General features: G+C 43.0%; 1 protein-coding gene across 48 annotated transcripts in view; it reads right to left on the bottom strand.

The window, feature by feature from the left end:
* Window positions 1–21774, bottom strand: part of SORBS1 (sorbin and SH3 domain containing 1) — a 221021-nt gene that overhangs the window by 150519 nt on the left and 48728 nt on the right. For 21 of the 48 annotated variants that reach the window (XM_074339327.1, XM_074339359.1, XM_074339347.1 and 18 more), the window contains exon 2: window positions 11915–12001. The exons of the other annotated variants lie outside the window; for them this stretch is intronic. The gene's annotated coding sequence lies outside the window, so the exon portion shown is untranslated. The remainder of the gene's footprint in view (window positions 1–11914; window positions 12002–21774) is intronic. 48 annotated transcript variants of the gene reach the window in all.

Raw genomic sequence — 21774 nt, 5'->3', positions numbered from 1 at the left:
AGGGACACATCTAACCTGTTAGATGACAGAAGCTAGATTTTAAAAGCTCTTCATCAGCTTTAAGGTGAATCAAATTTAACAAGATTAAATGTAAGATGGGAACATGTGATGTCTACATATTTCTGGTGGAAATGGACAAGGGGTAGTACTTTGGTTGACCAAAGGCTTCACATGAACCAAGAGCCTAAAGTGGTTACTGAAAACAGTAGTCAAGCCTTAGCTGTATTCAGGCCTTGTGATGAACCTCAGAGAACCTCTGGAGGGGCCCACAACACAGCTCTGGGACCCCAGTAGAGCCCCCTCGAACACTCTCATTCATAACCACAGTTCCCTGGCAACACATAGAAAAATTACACACACCTGGAGGAGAGCTCGGGGTTGGGGTTAAAGAGAGGCCACCTCTTAGGATACACCTTCAGGTCACAGCCCAGGGGTGTGATGGCTGACACAACAGAAACACCTTCTAGTCGACACCTGCTATAGTCAAAGCTGGCTGTCTCAAGACTCACTCTCAAAACTAACCAGCAAAAGTACCATGCCAGCAGAGGTGGGCCAGGGAGGAGTCGATGTGTGGAGTATTTTAAATTTGGTGACAACCTTCTCTCCCAGTGACTTGTGAGTGACAAGTCAAGATCCCTGAATGGACACGCCTGGTTGGAACACTTTCTTAGCTCATCAGTCAGACAAGCATTTTTGGAGTTATTTTTTTCAAGGAAGGGGATGTCCCTGAAGGAAATGAGTAAATGCCAAGCAGAGAATATAGCAAATCAAAATACTTCCTGATGCAGTCCAAACTCTTGGCTGATGCGCTTCCAGCTCAATACCTGGAACTTAAGACCAGCCCAGGGAGACTCAGAAATAGGCTCCCACGTGGCTGGGAGCCAAGGAGGTCCAAAGTGGCGTCAGAAACCCCTAAGATAAAGACACTGGGCTTGTTCCAAGCCACAGGATTTCTGAGCTAAAGGGGGCACTGGACATCATCTACTTCTTAATTTTTTAAAAAAGGTGAAGGGGAGATGGACCTGCGAAGGGGAAGCAGTGCTGCAGAACTCCCGAAAGTAATGAAGAATTTGAAGACCCTGCCTGGTCTCCACAGTACTTTTTCCAAAATGGAATTTTTTTTTTTTTCTTTTTTGCTATGTACTGTTTGGTTAGTTAACAGAGGCGCCCAAAAGTTCAAATCAGTCACCCCCCACCCTCAGTGCTCAATGAGTGTCCCTTCCAGTCCTGGAACTGACCCTGAGGTACTTTGGAACAAGGGTGATGGGGACAGAGTCCAGATGACCCACAGTGAATTGGAACCAACCTCACAAAAGTGCGTCATCCATGAACAGGCAGTAAGGGAACCAGCCACACCCCAGCAACGCTGAGGCTTTAACCCAAAACAGAACACTCTCAACATCCAATATTATCCAAAAGCTCAGAGACAAGTTTTGGAGACGGAAAATATGCAAACAAGCATTTCTAGACACTCTACGTTATATCCAGTTCTCCAAGGATGGGTCTGGAAACCAACAAATTCACTTTTTTTAACCAACACTAAATGGCTCCGACAAGTGTCCACTCTCTCTCCTAAGGCTTCCCTTTTTCAGTGCTCTTACTCCCAGAAGGAAACTTTCATCGCACACTACCGGTCTTTAACACGCTAAACCAGGGCAATTTGGAGACAGAAGTCGCAGTGACAGCAGCCAGAGGGGCTGAAGCAAAAAGCACCAAATACTTGAACCACAAATCTTGAATCTGCAATTCCTCTATTTACTTAGAAACCGTTGCTGATGCTTACCCCAACCAAAGATAAACTAGGACAAACCCGGAAAGGGAAGGGGAAGCAGTGAGATAAGGGCGGTTGTAAACCTGGCACCGTGCAGAGGAAAAGCTCCTCGGGTTGTCAGGACACTGTTTTCCTCTCTACAAGAAAAATGGGTAACAGACCATTATGAATAGTGACTCAAGGCTGTAAGCAGGAGCTAAGCAGAGGCAGAGGCTTGTCATCTTCACACACTTAGAAGTCATCCACAGACACATTTGGAGACTGTTTTATGGTGGACAGAACATGGCATTTGGAGTCAGAAGAGGTGAATAGGCTTCCTGGCTCTGCCTCAGGCAAGCTGTGTGATATCAGGCCAGGCACTCAACCTCTCTGAGTTTCAGTTCTGTGAACCATAAAATGAAATGAGTTGGACTAGCTGATCTCGTAGTTTTCTTCCAGTTCTAACATTCTGTTATACAACTAATACGAAGCAGTTCTGCCTCCATTCAGCAAGCATTTGCTGAATTCTCATACCTTCTGTATGTCAGGTATTATGCTGGGTACAAGAACAGTCGTTCACTCAAGGAACATTCTGACCACATACAAGAGCAGATTGTGAACAAGCTTCTACAGTACAGAAGGAGAGATGTGTGGAAAGGGCAATGGGTCAACTGACCCAGCAGAGAATGGAGCAGACGGCAATCAGGAACAGCTGCCCAGGAGTGATGCCCAGGCCGGGCTTAAAGTAAGAGGTAATTAAGCCAAAGAAAAGGGCAAAAGTAATAACATGCACAAAGCACAGGAATGGCCCAACGGGCATGCATGGTGGGAGCAGTTCTGAGATAGAGGCTCTTCTAAGCCATGTTAAGAAGAGCTACGGCCCAGCACCCCAGATCTCCCACCCCCTGTTCACCTTAACTTCTCCCTATGTAGCCACATTCTCAGGGCTGGCATATGACAACACCAGGTGAACCACCAAGCAACCATCCAACCCCTGCCCCCCAGCTTCCCCTTTCATCTCCGAGTTGCATGGCCAGGCCACACCTGCCGTACATAGAAGCTTCCTACCAGTCACTCAGCAGGCCTTGCTTTCAGCTCTTGCTCAGCCCCTAGTGCCCAACCCACGGCAGCTGTTCCAAATAGTTTCCATCTTCCTCAGAGCAGCAACTGCATCCCACCCGCCCCACTCATGCTCAGTAGATGATTCCCACCTCCTCGGTTCCCGGGAATGACTGTCCAAGCGCGGCTCCCATAGCAACCCTTCTGCCCACCTGCCCTAAGTTCCTTCCTAAATAGCCCAGGCCAAGCTGTGGGTATCTCTGTTCACAAGTACAAAAGAAAAAACAGAAACCACAGTCATCAACTAGTGCAGGCTGTTGCCCATGCTTCTGACTGGGCTCTGAAACAAGCACTCTGAAGTAGAATAAGGTATATGGTTGTACTCTGCCTGCCAAAAAGCACTATGTAAATATTATTAGCAACTCCATAACTGTTGGCTGAATAAATAAGGAAACAAGTCAATGAATTTGATGTTAAAGAGGCAGTGTAAAGAGTTGTGAAACACACAGTACCTTCAGGCATGCGAACCAAGAATGCAGCCTAGAATTCTGCCAAGAAGATCCTTTCTATAACACAATGGCAAGGCCTTGGCCAGCCTGGTCTCTGGTTCCTTCTCTGCTCCTACACACAAAGCCCATTTAATGCCAACCCAAGCAGCACTGAATCAGTTTAGTGCCATTTATTTCTGAAATGTACTTCCTAAAACAAACAATATATTTACTATAAAATACATACTCAGTAGTTTTAATATGTATTGCATGCATATTACACTTACACTGTGTGTATTTATTTTTCTATGCTCTCAGTGCCATTACAGGCTCTCAGCCAATGACAAGAAGCACAACAGCCTCTCAGCCGACTGCTGACACAGCCCCACTGCAAAACGCCCTTAGCAGCCTCCATGGCACCATCCTGCGCTGGGCATGTTCTACCACACGTATGGTTTACTCTGCCATTTATTTTTTGTTCTGGTCAACAATTTTGACTCATAATGGTCAAGAGATGGTATGCAATTGGTGTTAGACCTGCCGCAATGAAATAAAGGAAAAGTATCATGTAGGATTATAAAATTCAAGTGTTATGGTAGTCAACCAGTGAACATGGGTCAACTTATAAACCCAGGAACACCACTCATTCTACAGAATGCTAAGAAGATAAAAATCCTTCTGCCTAGTTCACTTCTGCACCATGTACTAAACAGAGCTAAGTGAGTTCTCTCCCAGTGCTATGCGTTCAGGGTTGCACCATGAACTCAAAACTCATTATATTTAGTTCTTTTTTCGTGTTTATTATAGGTAACCATGAGGAATAAATGATGTCATTAGGAACCTTTCTCCACTGACACTCTGCTCGTCTAATCCCATAGAAATTGTTATGTAGCCAGTAAACACTCCAGAGTTTCCCACAACTCATGCCCAGCACTGAGTGAATGCTTCATGTGATAGAAGAATTCCAGATTGTTAGAATTTGAGGGAAACCCAAATAATGATCTCATTTTATATAAGAAACAAGCTACTCTAGGTTGTCCTAGGGTAGGTGGCAAGATGGCCACGGTGAGACTTCTAGCTTCCTCGTCTCCTCAGCCCTTGCCCAGCGCACCAAACGTCTATCACGAGCTCTCCCCCTAAATCCAAGAAGCTAAAAATGAAAAAGGGTAGAGATGCTGTCTCCATCCTGGCTGGCATTTAGTTTTCAGTAGTTTACAATAATAATATTAGAAGGAAAAAGGCGTTATTAGAAGAAATAGAAAATGCTGATCACAATCACTCATAAAATGGGAATGAATTAGATTAAATTCACATAATTATTAAAATGTTAGGTTGGTTTGTTGGTTTTGTCTTGTTTATGTGAAGTTCCTTTCCTGCAATCTACTGGATACTTTGGAAGGTACTCGATCCCAAAAAACTAGCAACACTCTTTCCTTAAACTGGTGACTTCTGTCATCCAATTTTATATTTTTGTCTGCTTATTGTAAAAAGGGAAAAAAATCTAAGAATGTTCAGCTCCTTCAAGTTCAGTAGTTCAGTTATATTTGAAAGAGAAAAAAAAACCTGGAAATATTTTAGAGTAAACCTAATTAGTAGATTTGTATAAATGTTCCCAACATGGTAATTTTATGAGCAAACCACATTATACAGACTACATGATATGTTCCAAAACTAATATAATGATTTGGTATTTGTAAAAAATACAAAAAATTCTATTATTGCTTTCCTTCCTTCCCCTCTTATTTGAAAATGCACAAATCTCTTTAAGGAGAAAAACATTTGTTTCACAACTCCACTGCTCCAACTCTTTTTCTCCCTATCATTTGAAATTTAGTTTCTATTATTTAAAAATGAGGCTACCAAAATGATGTTTGGCTGAATGTCAAGATCCCTTGATTTTTCAAGATAAGTTTTTAAACTGAAACTATAAATCAGGGTTTATAAAACCAAAAGCCTGAAAAGGCCAAACAGGTAAGAGACGGGTAGTGTGGGGACTCCAGCACAGTGGGAATCGCATGTTCCCACATGCGGAGATAACTGCTGGTCCTCTGGTCATCCAGCCCACGCTGTTCCTTACAAGAAAATGGCCCAATAGTGGTAGGTAGTCTAATGGTCAAGAGTAGCTAGAAATCAAATTATGTGAAATTTCCTGGCTTTTATAATGCCGGCCACTTCAAAACTTAAACCACGGTATTTTATGGGCAGTTAGTTTACAACCTGCCGTAAAGGACAGAATGCTATACACGTGATTAACTTAGGGAACAAATGCAACGAACGTATAGAAACACAAATTTTGTTGGAAAATGACTGAAGGTTGTTCTCTACATACTTTTTAAAAAAAAACCTGTATTCCCCAATAATAACTTTTCTCTGGGCCAGGGGAGGAGGGAAGGGAGAATAAATGAACTTGAGGAAAAAATGATATTAGCTATTAGAAAGCAAAAAGGGTAAAGGTGCCTCTACTTCATTTAAAAAAGAAAAAGAGCAATTCATATAAGAGTATTTCCAGCTTCTGAGTCCACATTGAGACAATTTTGGAAGCTACAAATTTCATAAAGTTAGGCTGCCTTGAACATAACTATCTTCCCTAAACTACCTCCGTCTAATAGATATGCCATCCTAGAGTGGGTACCTGCCACTCAGAGCTATCCAGATGCAGTCAGTCATAATGGTATGCTTATAGCTTGTGTCACTAAGTTAGAAGGCACGATAACTGGTTGGGGAGTGTCACCTCCTAAAAATGTAACTATTATATATGCAAATTGTGTATGTGCATATGTGCCTTACAAGGCACATATAACCCCTCCCCCCAAAAGCCTAAGACCCAATACCTAACTGATTATAATAGTGAAAGTTCAGTTGTGAAAGTTCAAGCACAGATAATGCAGTCATTTTTTTCAAGCATATCTCTGCAGGAACCGTTTTTTATTTAATCACTGCCACAATCAGCAGACCAGAGAAAGTCTCTGAGTGAGGAAAACAGAGTGAGTCATCTCTATGTTGATAAGGAGACTGCAGGGTGAGGGCACTGCTGTGAAGTAGGTATCAGATGGTGCCCTGTCAAATTAGCCAGAGGGGCAATCAGAATGATTTCTTCCCATGACATTTAGTAATCACTGGAGATGATGTTGATCTCCTTATTTTAATGACAACCCCAACCAAGTCCAATCTAATGTTCGCTTCCCCAAATCAGGGGAAAGAAGGAAAGACAAAAGATGTGTTTCACTCTCTATTTGTAGTCACTAGATGGAAAAGGAGAGAATATCTTGGTTTTACGCATAGCCAGCAAAGGTGATACAACTTTCCCGTTTGTTTAAAAAGTACAAAGTCAAATGTGTGAATCTCTTGTAGAAGTATCAACACCTAAGAAATGTCACCGCTGCACAAAGTGGGTATCAGGTCTTTGTTGGGTACAATAACTTTGGCCAGAAAGTGGCCTTATGAACCTCTGGTGACACAAACCAATATGGCAACCCAGGGAGGATAACTTTCAGACAATGATCCCTGCAGAAGCTGCCCCAACAGCACACACTCCAAACACCAGTGGAGTGCTCAACAACATTGGTCCTAGACACTGAATTCTAGCCTTCACTTTTTGAAAGGTGACAACTCACGCAAATTCCATTTTGAGCATTTTCCTACAGTAGCAGAGATTCTTCAGATGAGGAAAATGAGTTGGGCTTGCTTTTAAATTTGGCTGAACGCTGGGGTTAGAAACATTGTGTTAGAAACCCACAATGGATTCCAAATCCCCTGTCCTGTTCCACAATGCAATTAGACTTTACTCTAAAGGGCGGCAGAGGGCTATGCAGTTGAAATGGCCATAATTTGTGGCTTAACTCATAATAACTATAGCTCCTATCAAATCCGTATTTGTTGAAAGTAGCTGAATAAAATACAGGCCAGAAACAGCCTTAAATCCATTTTCAAAGGGAGGAAGGAAGGAAGGAAGGAAGGAAGGAAGGAAGGAAGGAAGGAAGGAAGGAAGGAAGGAATTGGCTTGATTGACATATCCCCTGAAATTCAACTTAAAGAAGTCTCGTCCCAAGTTGCTGATGAACATTAACAGGACGGTGAATAAGCAATGACCTTGATCAAAACACACATCAAGCAAGAGCACTTACTTAGAAAACCAAGTAGTGAAGGGACTTTCCATTTTTCTACATCAGGTATTAAGCCTAAAGGAGATACTATTGTGCTTTTTAAAGCTAATACATAAATATAATATAAAAATAAATTAGAAGTACAAAAGTTACATAGTGAAAAGTCTCCTTCCTACACCACTGCCCTCCCCACAAGGCTCCTCTTCCCTAGTATCTCCTGAGATGGTACATCATCTGGACTGTCCATGGACTGTTCGGCTTTTAGCTTAAGGAGGACTCCACCGTTTTTAAATGCCCCACCACTCCACGTCCCTAGGGGCATGAGAAGGTACCATCCTTTTATTCTTAAAATCACTTACTGAGAAAATAAGCAGGGAGGAGAAATCCTCCCCAATCTGACTGCCAGTAAGTTTCATTTCTTTTTTTAATCTTATTTAGGTTCCACTCGGTGGGAATACAAATGAAAACCAGGGTGGATGTCAACTGTCATGAATACCATTTCACTAAAACCTTCATTTTGCCATAAACTGCTGGCTAGAGATATACTACTGCCTAAGAGAACACTACACAATCATGCTCATTTTTCAGAGATTAGATGCCCCAAAGTCCCATTGAGAATATTTTCACCGAATATGAGGGTCTTGAAATACATGTAAAAGCAAGTTAGGGCTGTGCATTTCCCAAGCGATTTGAAACAGCACAGTTTAGAATGCTGCTTATCACACTGCCCTCAATAGCACACTGATTTCCCATTCTTTTGTCATTTCCACAAAGGGCCTGAAAAGACCAGGCCTGGGGAAAAAGTGAAAATGTTTTCAAAGGGAATCTTGAGAATATTCAAAAAAGCCTGGGGGGAGGGCTAAACTGGGAGGCCCTCCAGGGCAGTCAGAGACCCCCAGGGCAAAGAGAGGAGGCTGGCAGGCTCTGAGCTGGTAACTGGGGGAAGGAGGTAAAACTGCCCATGGGGGCTGGAGATAACAAGACTGAAAAGACAACAGAAGCCCACAAATAGATGAAAATGTGTGATTCGGAACTGCTTTACTCCTATCAGCCAACAGCAGTAGAAGAGGGGTATGGGTGGTACTTGAAACATACAGTTATTACAACCATCAGAGTATATTTTTGCTGCTTTTTATCTTGTAGCATTTATCCTTGATATTTCAAAAATATCTTCAATATTTCCTAAATTGAGGCACCTCAGATCATGGTGCCTGTTTTGCTTTCTTCACAGAATTTTATCACATCTAACTTTCATTGTAACAGGATTGATTTTCCGGCATGTTTTTCACTTAGTGAACCTTCATTTAATGAACTTCCGGATGATATGATTATAGGATGAAAAAAATCTGAAACATATTAACAGTGAATTAAACTTAACAGTCATCAAAATAGCTTGTAAAAGTTCCAGTGCATACAAAGGAGAGTGTAGTTTACAAGCTATTGGCAAAGAATGCTGGATCTTTCTGCTTGCCAGGCAAAGGCACAGCCATGTGCCAATTGCATAAATGCAGCTTATAATTCACTTAGCTGACCAGATTTAAAACTATGAAATTCTAAAACTAATATTCATATATATATATATATGTATATATATATATATATATATATATATATATATATATAGAGAGAGAGAGAGAGAGAGAGAGAGAGAGAGAGAGGGAGAGGGAGAGAGGGAGAGAATTGACATACAACATTGCATTAGTTGCATTAATTTCAGGTATACAACATCATTCAATATTTGTATACATTGTGGAATGATCAGCATAACTCTAGTTAACATCTGTCACCTTACATAGTTACAGAAGCTTTTTCTTGTGATGAGAACTTTTAAGATCCACTCTCTCAGCAACTTTCAAATATTAAGTATAGTCACCATACTGTACATTACATCCCTATGACTTGTTTATTTTATGACTGGAAGACTATATATTTTGACTCACTTCACCCATTTTGCCCACTCCCCACTCCCTGCCTCTGGCAACCACCAATCTGTTCCCTGTATCTATGAGCTAAAAGTTCTTGATTTGAGGGAGTCACAGTATTTCTAATTTTTTTTATATAAGGAGAGGCTTTGTTACTACTTTTATATCACACTATCTTATTTAAATAATTTATATTTGCATTACATGAAATCATACCATATTCATTAGCATGTGTCTTCATTTACCTCTTAGTAGGGATTTTATATGGAAAATCCACGCTTTGCCTTTCCTCTTTTCTGTCCAAATCCCACCTATCCCTCCTTTCTCTCCCTAGGTAATCTTATCCAGTCTCATCGTTTTAAATACCACCTACATTCAGATGACTCTCAAAGGTACCATTTCCGGCCACAGGCAACTCTACATCTCTACGAGAATATCAAATGGGCATCTCAAATTTAACAAGTCCTAAAAGGACTCTAGGGTCCTCCCCAAACTTCCCTCTTTGTTCCCCATCTTGGTAAATAGCAACATCACTCACCCAAATACATTGGCTCTCATCCTTGACTCTTCTTTTTGCTCATATCCCACACCCAACCCAGCCGGTCTATCTTCAATATTTCCTGAGCTTGACCACTTCACGTCATTCTACAACTACCACACGAATCCCAGCCATGCCCCTATCTTTTGCTTGGACCACAGGCAGGGCCTCCTGGAGGTTACACCAATTCTACTCTTGTCCCAAAGTCTATTCTCCACCCAGGACCCAGAAAAATCACTTTAAAGCACACAGGAGATCACATCACTATTCTACTCAAACTTCTCCAGTGGTAACCAATCACACTCCGAGTAAAATCTAAACTCCTTCTCATGGCCTACGAGATCTGGCTCCCACCTACCACTGATCTCATTTTATATCAATCTCCCTCCCCAGAACTATTCCCAGCTCAAAGCCAGCCAAACTGGCTGCCCTACTCTTCCTCTATCACGCCAAGCTCTGCCGATGTCAAAAGTCTTTCCTTTTGCTTGCTGTTCCCTCTGCCTAAACACTCAAACCTAGATTCCTTCACTCCATTCAGATCTCTGCACAAAACCTCTGCCCTTCTTCCTCCCTGCCTTAACACCCCCCCCACCTTTGCAGACCACTCTTTCAAAAGAGCCACTCCAGCCCTTCCCTTTTTTTCTTTTTTTCCACCATGTATTATTAGCTGGAATTATATTATCTATTTAGTTATTTACTTCATTCATAAAACAATGCTGAATGAGCGCCTATCATGTGCAAAGTGCTCTTCTCAGCTGGGGATACAGCGGTGAATAAGATACGCAAAGATTCCTGCCCTCCTGCAGCTCACATTCTTGTGTGTCATCCCCACTCGAATTTACACTCCAGGGGAACAAGGACACAGTCTGTCTTGTGGCCACTGACTCTCCTGTGCCCAGAGCAGTGCCTGGGCACAGAGTGGGCACTGACACATATTTGCTGAATGGGTAATGTGTCCCACCCACCAGAGGCCATCTGCTTCCCTGGGGACTCCCACCACAGAGCTCTCCCTGCCTACCAGATGGGATTCCAGTTATGGTACCCACAATGCTCCCCACGTCCCTTTAGATACAGTGATCTGGACAATCAGTCTCTCATGTCTGAGATGGGTCTCTAACCCTGGGCCTCCCTTCCATCCTGCTCCAGCCCCCAGCAACTTGTAAGCTCCCAAGGTGGCCATGCCACTGGAATTTGTCCCACAGTGTCACCAGAGCACCTGGTCCACATGGTGGGAACTGACCAGGCAGTCAGCGTCAAACACGCCAGCTCTTCTCAACAAAGAGTCTCTAGAATCAAGATGCACAGGTCAAGCTGCCTCTGGCTCATGGCGGAGCCCCTCAATAGCTCACCTGAGACCTTCAACATCAACTAGCTAGCAGGCTTCGAAGCATTCCCATCTCAGCTTTGTAACACACTCCTGTTAAGGACATATTTTTGCCCTTTTCAACTGCCAAAAAGGCAAGACATTTACCTGCTGTGATGAGGAAATAACTTCCTTTCTAAAAAGGAAGAACATTTGTTAACTGTGAAATTATCTGATCTCAAAACAAAAATGAAGGTAACTATGAAATGTAATTAATTTATCTTTCAAAAAAACAGCAGCTGCAGCGGTAAAAAGAGAAGAAAAAAAAAGCAAATATCTTGAACAACCACTCTGGAGGTCTCAGAAAATAGGTAGCTAAAATCCGTTTTCAAAATATGTATTCACGTTTTAATTTATTTGTTAGCCTAGAACTGCCCTGCCAAATAGAATTATGTTATATTTACCCAGCACTTTATTGCCTTTGAAGCATTCTCACAAATGCAATCTCTTTTTAGCAGGACAGAATACATTTCTCTGTCTGGGGCCCAGAAGGTCAAACAATTACCTAAGATCCTACACTAAAAGTGGCAGAACCACGTAGGTACCAGCAGTCAGACGTGCCTCGGTCCAGCTCAGTGTCCTTCCTTTCCTTCTATAACGGAAAGGATAGTGCAGTTGCCTGAAAATCACATTCTATAGTCCACTGAAAATATTTCCCTCACTGCAGAAGAAAAAAAATACATATATTCACCAGTGGTTTACAGTGGTAGAAAGATTCATTGGTCCTGGAGCTCTGGACAGAGAGGGTTTCTCAGGTTCTTCCAACAAATGCCACCTCCTGCAATGACAAACATACAGAACATTTGGAGTGAATCAGATACCCTGTGGCCTCTCTCCAAGGAGGCCATCCAAACACCAATTGCAAGGTACCCTGCTTAAACCCAAAGCCCCCATCCTCTCCTTCCAGCCAATTCCCTTCATACCCTAGCTTTCCTAAGTAGAACAAGAATCTTCAGTTCACCAGCTGAAATGGTCCCTCTTGGAATCACTGAATCTTGGGCAGAAAGAAGCTATAGAGATCGTCTATAACAGGGATGACAAACTGAAAGCTTAGTGGGTCACCTCTAGCCTGTAGAGATACTACACTGAGTCACAGGATATTTAAAAAATACAAGCCAAAACTAAAATAATCAGAGATGTCACATAAAACCCAGACTCCTGGAATCCAGAATTCTGCACTTCTCTTAAAAAAAATGGATCTGTCAAAGTGGCCCACATTCACACCTGAAAATGATCAGCTGGTGATCAGTAGTAGCTGCTCTTCAGACAGGCTTGGCCACTCCAATATGCCACAGTCCCCACTGCTCCCTAGCGTCTCAATACAGTGTGATTATCACTGCCCTTGCATTACTGTGTTTCTTGTGGTACAGAAATGTTCCCCTCTATCTAGGATTTTAACAAAAGTGGGAAAACAGAAGAAAAAGGGGCTGTGAGTTCCAAGGGGAAAAAAAAGCTAGAGCACATATAGCAACTTAAGTTAGTAACCTCACTCCTATAGACATTTGCAACCCCTAAACAAGTACAATACTCCCATTTTACATAAGTTAAATGTAAGTGGGAAACTGACTTGCCCACTCCTACAGTTAGAGGCAGAGCTAAATCTAGACTCTAGGTCTCTTGACTGCCAACCCAGGACCTCTTTCACTATGCCCCATTGCATAGTAATCTTATATTATGAAACAAAAAATATGATCTATATTAGGTTGGTGCAAAAGTAATTGTGATTTAACAGGTTAAAAATAATTGCAAAAACCTCAATTACTTTTGTGCCAACCTAATATATATATATATATATATATATATATATATATATATATATATATATATATATATATACCTAATATATATATATATATATATATATATATATATATATATATATATGCCTAATATATATACCTAATATATATATATATCTCAGATATATATTACCTTTGTGCCAACCTAATACATATATATGTACGTATTATATATATATATATATATATATACACACAAATATCTGAGAGAGAGAGAGAGAAGGAGAGAAAGAAACACAAATGTATGTCCTTCAAAGCTAATACTAAATTCCAGTAAATACAGTTGAAGTATCCAACCTACTTTGTACTAAAATGTTCATCATACTTTCATCTATCAAAGAATATAAGAGTAAATTATATCGGGTTCCCTAAGGGTTCATTTCCTAATGTGACATTTCCAATAATTTTGCTGCTTTAAGTATAAAATTCCTCACAAATACAACTACTACTTCAAAAGTGCTCAGTTAATGTGCCAAACTGTCTAAAATATACTCTTTATTCTAGAAAAATGTCCTTTTACAAGGCTATAAATAAGCTCATGTACAAGGTACTAGCACTATAATAAGTGAACAATGTTCAACTAGAAGATCTTGGTGGGAGTTATTTATAACATCCCCTCAAAGAATGTATTGATTCATTCACTCAACAGATATTTACTGAACCCTATTACATGCCAGGGAGTGTGCAAGGTGATGGAAATACAAAGATGAATAAGACTCAGTCCTTGCCCTTAACTTGCTCTGTTTGGGTAAAAGACAGACACAGACCCTCAAAAAGAATGAGAAAACAATGGGTAAACATAAAGCTCTGCGAAGGCACAGGTGTTACGGGAGCACTGAGCAGGGGGATCCGAGTGCAGCTCAGGTGAACAGACATTTCCCTGCAGGGAGAGAGGCCTGAGGGATGGGAGTGGGGTAGTCAGGGGGCAAGCTGAGGGGAAGGTGGGAATTACAGGCCATGAGACAACATGAGCAAAAGCCAGCAGAGAAAACAGCCCCTCCAACTTGATCTGGTCCAGATCTCGTATCACCTCAAAACCCCTGCCTTATGACACGTGACCCGACGTCTTCTGAGACTTGATGCACAGCCCTACGTGTGACACTTGGAAGTTTATCTCACCAAGTGCCCCTATCAAGACTGCCACCAGTTCAGCCCTGCTCCCCGGCAATGCCCACTTATGACTCCCTCAGGGCAACCAATGTTGTCCCAGAGTCTGCAAGGCCTAGGAAACATGGCAGGAGAAATACTGAGCTTTCCATGAGGTCTCTGAGAAGACTAAGCAAACAGCTTTTCTCTTGGGCCAGTCACAAGATGGCCCTGCCTCCACCTCAAGGCCTGATTTCCACAGCCAGAATCCACAAGACATTCAGGCCTCAAGGGGGAAGTTTGTGAGAAAATATCCCAAAATATCTGCCCACCAAAATCCTCAAGTGGAGTTCTCTTTTTCTTCACGGACAAGAACGGGATGAGCTGCCAGCCCTAATCTGAGGCAAAGCCAGAGGATAGCATCCCCCAAAGACAAACTTTTGAAAAGGGGCATAAAGACGACCAAAGACCAGACACATGGCCATGGTTAGGGTTCAGTGCTCAAGGCCAGTATGAGGAAACAAGGAGGCAGAATCCACTTGAAAATTGAGAAGAACTTCACTAGATCTGTAACTGGTGGGTAGGTTTCCAAATTTGGCTAAAAATTATACTCACAGTAAAAATAATTTTCTGGGCCCCAGACCCATTAAATCAGAATCTCTGGTTTGGAGGCCCAGGAATTATTCAGGTGTTTCTGATGCCCAGACTCTGCTACCCATTTGGAAAAGGGTATCTTCCACCCAGAGGCCTTGGGAGGTCCAAAACAATCTCTCCTTAAGGTCATTAATTCAGCATCTTTGAGGCAGGATTCAAGGATCCAGGCTTTGAATTGCACATTCTTATTAGTTTACCCACTCCCTATATCACATTATGACAACCATCACTTAACTCCTTTTTAAGTAAATAAAAAATCATGGATTGTCAGCAGCCAGGATGGAACTAGGTAAGTGAAAGGAGCCTTCCTCCTTGCCCCTGGCCCTCTATACCATGACCCAATGCCAGTGCCTCCCGATAAACTACTGGAGCTGTCAGTCTCAGCAGAGATCTGAGCCCTCAGATACCTGTGTAAGCTCACCCTGGCGGAACAGAGGGCCTGGAAGCATCCAGTTACCAAGGTGGCCTTCGAGGAACAGCTCCAAGGCACACAACTCTGATCGGGTCCTTACTGCCCAAAGAGCAGGAAACTGCAGGTCAATGCAATGCCTGGGAAACTGCCAGGCCAGCTGAGCACTTCTCTTCCCAGATTTCCACTTTGTGGTCAAGTAACAGCCTGAGCAATCTCAAGCCAAGAATGGCAAAGTAAATGATGTGTACCACGAAGACAACAGATCAGAGAAAGCTGGTTCCCTGAATGGACCAGCCTAGAGAGATCTCTTCCCTGACATCAATGGATGCTACAGGTGACTTTCAGACAGACCAACAGCAGGGAAACCCAGAGCTGACCAAGGTCAGCCTACCTGATTGAGAGCCCAGCAGCAATGCACAGTGTCCTTCACGAGAACAAGGAGACTCTCAAAAGTCCCCTTCAACTTAAGGGTCCTCCACTTGAGTCATAATGCAAATTTGGAAGAGCATGGGTAGGCAGGAAGTCTAGTAAAAGCTCAAGATACTAACTAGCCCATTCTGGTGGTCTTCAGTTTTTAGGAGAGCCATTACTTCCTGCAGTGGCATTATAGCTTTGCCTAAAACAAGACCTTTCTCTGACCCAGTCCTCCAAAAGAAATCACAAGAGTTGCTCCATGCCCTGCCAAACACCTTGAACTTCCCCCATCTATATCCTCATTTCTACCATATCCTAGAATAAAGAACAATACTGGATGTTGTGAAAGTCACCTTAGCCACCTTATTCCTATCAGACATCAATCCAGTCCACCCAACCAGCTCTGGACCAATAGGAGTCTCTCTGGTTACATGTTCTCATAGCACCATGTATCACTTTTTCATAATCAAAGAACTTACTCATGCTTGCCTTTTTGTTGTTTTTTATACTTTATGGGGTCTTTTGTTTGTTTGACTGGCTAATCACTATATCCCAATATACTGCCTTCAAACTCTCTTCAAGAACATACCTCAAATTTCATGTCTTCCAGCTAAAAGACAAACAGGCCAAACCCATTTACCAACTACTGAGTCTTGCCATTGGCATCTGAAATCTAAGCAGCCACAAATTAGTTCACTAATTTAGTGGACTAGGAAGGACCTTGCTCAGAAGGCTAGTCTAGAATTGAAGAAAATCCCCAACTGGCCTTGAAGCTGACCAACTCGGGAAGGAAACAAATCAGAATAATTATCTTTTTATTTCTTTTGTGCAGTGTTTTTTTCCTTAAAACACTCTGCATTTATCATTTTTTAAGATAACTTTCTCTCTCATATATATATATATATATATATATATATATATATATATATATATATATATGTATGTATGTATATGCAAAATAAACTCCTTTTTTGACCTTGAAAAGCCCTTCCCTAGTTCCTAGAACAAATCCCACTGGGGCCTGCCCAGCACCACATCCTCAGGACTTGAATGCCATTCAAGCTTCCAGGATGGTCAACGCCAAGGTGGCTCAAACATCTCGCCTCTGGTCCCATTGCCCAGCTGTCCTCCGTTCGCACTCATTGGCAGAGGAAAGTGGGTGGGTTTGGAGGAGCTTTTTAAAGTTCTCCCGCCTACTCCACAGATTCAGTAGGAGGGAGAATGAAGGTTTCCAAGCTCTCTGAATGACACAAAAGCTCACAAAATAGAATAAAGTTAGGAAAATTTTTAGCTCCCCTAAAAAAAAAAAAAGCACACCTACTTTACATGATTCAGAGTGACTTCATATTTTCTTAAACTGAGATATGCATTTCTTATTCCCAAAGCTGGGGGCTCCCTCCCTCCTCCCTGCTCCACTCCTAAAACGAGACAGTCCATAAGATGCCTATTGTATCTGATGTGGGACCCCCCTGAGAAACTCCTGACAAAACCCAGGGCACCCCCTGCTCCTTCCCACAAGGGCCTTCACATTTGCGGTTCTCTCCACCAGAAAAGCTCTAAACTGAAAAAAAAGCCAAAGATTTTACCTTTAAAATATTCTGGATTTGTGGCTTCTCCTTAAAAATACCAAGATCTGAAGAACACTGGGCCTCAGGACACCAGCTGGATAGAGCTGGGTGGTAACTGTTCCCCTTAGAGGGGCATGGCTTCAGACTTCCCGGACGCCAAGGCAGGGTGTCACTTGCTATTTATCATGGTACTTGACCTGCCTTTTTCCTCTTAGAGAAGAGAAATATTTCTCTGTCAACAGGAGGGACATGAAAGACCAAGAGGGTCTTGTATTTCCAGAAAAAAGGGAAAACACCACATTTTTGTGACAGTGAAGAACATTCATTCCCATGAGTTTGATGTGCAATATCCTACCTTTCATTGGGTGTTACTTGCCTGACCTCTGAGGCACTGACGTTTGGACCCCTGGACTATAACTCTTTAGGACCAAATTTCTTACTCTAAGTCAGCAAATAAATTTTAAAACCAAACCACTGGAAAAGAAAACAGCCTAGGTACACACAGTACCTAATTCTCCCCTGAATATTCTGGTCCTTTGGTCTCACCTTTCCTGAAAACATGAGCTCCTGCTCTCAGCCACCAAAAGGGAAGGTTCCACCCCTTATGCACGATCACATCCAGATAAATAAGCAGGATTTCTGTTTTCCATTGAAACTGCAATTCTATATGTAAGGGAGGAAAAGGGCCCTAAGGGCAGGCGTTCCCTTCCCCCCCACCTTTCCCATCACTCCCCCACTCCCACCCCACAGTTCGTGCTCAGAATGCAAGTGCCCCTGAAAAGGGGGTGGGTAAATTGCCAGTGAATGTTTTCAGTGCAGTTGTTTCCAGTCAGGCTGCACAGAAAAATCACCTGGGGCTCCAGACTGATTGAAGAATTTTAATCTCCTCCTCCTCAGGTGCCACTCATGCAGACTGCCCAGCACTGACTGATTCATCCCATGGCGTTTGGAAACCATGAATTTAGAAAACTATGACCCACTTGCTACCCTGAGGAGCAAGGTAGGACGCACCTCTCCAGTCAAGAGATGCTAGAAAGCTGCACTGTCCTGCAAGGTAGCCACGAGCCACACGTGGCCACTGAGCCCTTAAAACTCAGGGAGGGTGACTCATGACATGCTGTAAGGGTAACATACACACTGGGTTTTGAAGACTTGGTGTGAAAAAAAAAAGAATGTAATAAATCTCATTGATATTTTTTTATTTTGATTACATATCGAAATAATAATATTTTGGATATACTGGGTTTAAAAATATGTAGTTAAAATTAATTTCACTTGTTTCTGTTTACCTTTTAATGTGGCTACTAGAAAATCTTAAATTGCATACAGGGCTGACATCATATTTGCACTGTGCAGCCATGCTCCAGAGACACTCAACATTCCAACACGAGGATTGCAGTCAAAATGGAAAAAATGAGGACTTGGTCAAGCCTGGTCTCCACCTATCCCCTGCATGCTCCTGAGCAAGTGATCACGATTTTGAACACGTTATCTGATGTCCGTTTCCTCCCCTGTACATGGGCATAACTGAGGGTGAGCGTAAAGAAAGAAAAGAGTACAGGGAAGCACCAGGCATGGCGTCTTCCCACAGCGGGTACTCAACACCTGAGCACTTCCAGCCCTTCCTCCTTCCCGGACTTCCTTAAGATCATAAAATTTGAACTCAGCATTTCCTGGCATCAAATTTACTAACTATAATGCCCAGTTCTGCACAGTGACTACAGATAGCACAGCGGGTCTCCATCCACAGGGTACAAAGGAAACATCTGGGGAGCCCCAAGACGCCAGAGACTCTGACTCTGTCCACGTGGTGTGGGTCCAGGCATGCGCATGGCTCATGAGCCCTGAAGCACTCTGACGCCCATGGTCTGGGAATGGAAGGACACTGACAGGGCTGAGGAATTGTGACCAATACTGTCAGGGCTGCCAAGGGATTGCCCTACTTGCAGTCAGACAGGCCAGCTTGAAACCAGGCAAGTACAGCCCATAGAGAGGTCAGGAACTGATCACAGCCTCCCCACAGCAGAGGACTGCTTTGCTGACATCTTTGACACTTAGGTAAGAAATGACTGTCTGCCCTAAACATTACTTCAAACACCAGAAGGCAGCTGACACATCCTGCCCTTGTACAAGAACCGTTAACGAGGATCAAAAATGGACTATTTCAAGGTGTCCAATAGCTTAGCAACTAGGCTAAAAAGACTGAGGTGCTTAGCACTCCCACCAGCAACTTATGAGAGAAACCAGGGCAGGTCCTTTTCTACCCTTGCCTGGTACCCAAAGGTATCACCCCTGGCCCGAACTTCTGGCTGTCAGGCCAACCCTTTGGACTCCTCTGAAGAAGCATTTCTCCTGCTCTCCTAGGAGCCCAGAAAGGGGCAAGAACTTACATGCACAGACTTGCAAGTCCCAGCAGCCTGTTTATTCCAGGGCCTTCGGCCACTGGAGAAAGTCATTTGTGAGTGCTGGACAGACAGAGCACACGGACCAAGCGGGCCCCAGGAGGCACGCTGGCAGAAGAAAGCTCTCTATTTAAACCAAACATTTCTTGCTCCTTCTCTTCGTTTAAAAACCCTCTCTTTGCTATGCTACCTCCATCTCAAATCAGTACAAAAGACCAATTTCTTGGAGAAAATTTAAATATCCTTCCCCAATAATATTTCTATCAGTAAAATATGGCCAAGAAACTCAACCTTTTCCTTCTTCTTAGGGCAAATTTCCTCTCTATGGAAAAAATATAATGTGAATGAATCATGACATTTTCCCCAAGTATACTCGTATAAACTGCCTTGGATTTTTTTGGAAATAGGGTACAACATGAATAAGCACTAAATCTGAGAACTCTGACATATTTACTTTTAGTACAGGAAAATGATCTGGGGTTTGTCCAGAGTGTAGTAACACAAACTATACACGACTCTGGCACCCCCCACCCACCACAGAGCATTTCCCCCAAATCACCCACCATCTCAAGTCTGCTTCTCACATTCTGTGCTCCACACTCAGCCTCTGTCTCCCAGCTAGAACACACCAGTAACATGAGCATAACTGGGTCTCCATGTAGCCTAGTCTCCACTCTGTAGCTGTGCAAACAATCCAGCCCAAATGTGATAAAAATTAATTCAAAATGTTATTGGATCTCTTGTGGAACACCAAGGATCCACAAGGAGGGAACTAAATTCTTTTTTGGGGGGGAGCAGGAACTAAATTCTTAATGCATAGAAAATTTTCTTTAAAGTCCTTCTTCCTTCTCTACCACTTGCTATCCCATACATAGACAGTAGCTATTCTAGAAACTCTCCTCTACTCTTCACCCCACCCCCACCCCTAGGTCATAAACAAATTTCCCTCTCCTTTCCTTTAGCCACCATTCCTTCTTCTCTTACAAGTACTGGGCCTTTTCAGATACAAACACAGCACACACACACACACACACACACACACACACAAAACCTCCTGGCTCTCCTACTCAGCCTTTACTCATTGGCCCAACTCTACATGAGAAATGCCCAGGAACTGAGTTAAGGAGAAAAAATTCTCCTTAGGAGGTAGGGTAACTGGGAAAGCTGAGTAATAGACAACAGAACGCTCTTTAGCAGAGAGGAGAAAGTCCACGGACACTCAGTGGCATGTGGCAAGGAACAGTGAGTGCTGAGCTGTTGCCCAGTAGTGCTAAATGTCACCACTCTGAACACCCGGCCCAGCTTCAGAAGACACGCTCTTCCCATCCAACTTAGACCTCTGCTGGATAGAGAATCTTGGCACAGCCATTAATAAACTATACCACCTTGGCGTCCAACAGCTTCCGATAACACATGGGCTGGGTACATCCATCAGGAGTGTATGGGAAGGGGTAGTTCCCAGGTCTCTGTCTACACCTGAGATTCACCTAGCACTTGGAGAAGTTACAATGATCTGAATGTGTAGAATTGTGCGCCTAGCACCAGAAAGGACTTCTGAGATGGTTCTGCTTATACAAATGGCTGTGTTCCTCCATTCACTCCGCACTGAGGCAGTGAGGAGGAAGAGCGAGAAACTATGATGAGAATGACCCAGACTCTACTTTCAAGGAAGCGAGTAGAGGGGGATAAGAGTCATACAGGTAAAAACTGATGAAGAGCTGTGTCTGGTTGAGAAGGGAGATAAGAGAGATAAGGGACAGCCACATGGCACAACTGAAGGAATGCTAACCTAACGTCTGGCTCTGCTATGGATTAGCTGTGTGGCCTTGGGCAAGTTTCTACAACTCTCTGAGCCTAATTCCATTCCTGCAAAATAAGAAGGCGGGCCACAGATGATCAGAGTTCCTTTTCAGCACTGACATTCCATGGCTGTATGATTTAAAGGATACCTGCTCTTGGAGACATGGACAAACAGGTGGGGAATAGAAAGGCAGACAGGAGGAAGAGTACAAACTATTCCAAAATTTTAATTATTATGATCACTGACGGTTGCTCTATGTATATACTCACTGTACCTTCTAAAGCTGCAGTGCCCAAGCACGGCCAGTGGTCACAGGCCAGTTTCTGGGCCCATTAATCTTAATAACAGAACACTGCGCACTGTACTTGGAGCAGCCCACTGGCCTATAGGGTGCACTGCGGACACATTGATGGCA

The sequence above is a fragment of the Rhinolophus sinicus genome, linkage group LG07, assembly GCF_036562045.2.
Source record: "Rhinolophus sinicus isolate RSC01 linkage group LG07, ASM3656204v1, whole genome shotgun sequence".
NCBI classification, from domain to species: Eukaryota; Metazoa; Chordata; class Mammalia; order Chiroptera; family Rhinolophidae; genus Rhinolophus; species Rhinolophus sinicus.
The sequence above is the reverse complement of the archived record's forward strand: the minus strand, read 5'-3'. Positions and strand labels throughout refer to the sequence as shown.